General features: G+C 33.5%; 1 pseudogene; it reads left to right on the top strand.

Moving 5' to 3' along the window:
- Positions 1 to 514: 514 nt before the first annotated feature.
- Positions 515 to 614, top strand: LOC122124799 (annotated as a pseudogene).
- Positions 615 to 1,961: the final 1,347 nt, after the last annotated feature.

Raw genomic sequence — 1,961 nt, forward strand, 5'->3', positions numbered from 1 at the left:
CTCTCTATGAACCCTTGTAGCTAAGATTAGTTTTGTTCCAGTCAGATAATCTATGCTGTCAGGGTAAGATATTCTCATTGGTCTGTTCCTACATGGAAGAAGGGTAAAGGGTCAGGAAGACATTTGTGCCAGTGAGACTTCTTTGCGAAATTTTAAGCTGCAGAAGTTTAGAAGTAGCTCTTAAGCAAGGCTTGCTTTGAATCCATTAGCTCCACAAAGCTAACTCAGTTGATAAGTAAGTACTTGAAAAGCCATCACCTTTGGACTTAACTATAAAGGCTTCAAAATATGATCAAATTAAAAATGAAAACGACAACATAGTCATTGACAAAAATTGCAAATGTGAGCAATCAACCAAACAATATAAGTTTTTGCCACTATACAGAGAAATTTAGAGAAATAAGATCAATAGCATTTTATGAACAATAAGGGTTCTTTGTTACAAATAGGCAACCAAGGATATATGCCTGTATAAAGATTGCATCATTAAGTACTTAAATTTAGAGGATACTACATGCTTCAGCAGCAGGTCTACCCAAATGACAACAATACAGAGATTAACATGGCACTTGCAGAAGGATGATACAAAAATTCGTGAAATATTTTTCATTCTTCAAATGGAAGAAATTAAAAACAGTTATTAAAAAGTTGATTACAAAAATACAAGTGTAACAATACATGTAATTCATAGAATTAAAGGTTAGTTTGACATCAGTGTATTAAATCTTCACTTTAGAAAGGCCCTTACATAGCATATCCTTTACAAAACTTGAAATTAGATAGGAATCTTAACTTTTTCTATATGGAATGTAATCTGAAAGGACACATTTATTAATGAACCTATATATTATAAAAAAAATGTAGACCTCAAAGTATTATATCTAGAAGATAATGAAATAGATTATGGACTTTATACAAACCTAGATATACTTTTTTTCAGACAAGCACCAGGAATAACTTTAGTTTCTATACTATTCATTTCAACAGATAAGTTAAAATTAAAAAAAAAAAAAGACAAACTCTGCAGAAATCATTATGGATGCATACAAACAACTCTTGAATACATTTTGACATCAAAGTGAGGCAATTCACGTGGAAGAATACCATGGAATCCATGAATTTTTAAATTAAGATATTGCTGTTGCTTTTTATTATGAAAATATTTGTAGGGACACAAAGGATGGAATGGCACTTTTGAAATTTAAGAAACTTAACCAAACCATTACTACGTAGGAGAATAATTTGTACAGCCTTCCACAACTTCAAAGAGGTAGTGATACATACTTATCCTTTTGGCAATATCAAATGCAGTTTCTTCCAAGTTATTCTTCAGACCCGGTTTGAAAAAATGGTTCAACAGAAGGAAATACAGCATATCTTTGCTATTTCTGTTCCCAGCAGGAAGATGCAAGGTGGTCAAGAGGCCTTTAGTTTGGGGATTGGTATCTGCATCATGATGAAGTAAGGAAGAATACATTCTGGTATTAATCCACATATATGTACTATGCAGGGGTGCCAAGCCATTCACAGTTATTGCATGAATATCTGCCTTGAGCTCCCAACTCATGGACAATGTTTACATGTCCACTCTAGGCTTCCTGATGAAGAAGAGTATACTTATCCTCATCCCTGGTATTCATATGCGTGGCTTTTTGAAAAGTAGTCTCCGCACTGCAGTAAGCCCAAAGAAGAAATTTGCTTGCATTCTTCTCCATTATTTTCTTGCAATTGATATCATTCCTCATGTTTTCATCTAGTTGATTGTCTTCATCAGAATTGCCTAACCAGAGACTTTGAGTACCAGTGGGAATGAGGTGTCCATGTATTTCCCCAATAGTTCACATTGGTTGAATTGGTCAGAAAAATCTGGTGAATTTCCTGCATGTTTTTTCACCATGATTTATTTTCTCGTTTTCATTTTTACTATTTTAAATTATTCTAACTGGAGAGTAGGTAATTGA

Source organism: Dipodomys spectabilis, unplaced genomic scaffold (assembly GCF_019054845.1).
Source record: "Dipodomys spectabilis isolate Male_0828 unplaced genomic scaffold, ASM1905484v1 ptg000247l, whole genome shotgun sequence".
Taxonomy (NCBI): domain Eukaryota; kingdom Metazoa; phylum Chordata; class Mammalia; order Rodentia; family Heteromyidae; genus Dipodomys; species Dipodomys spectabilis.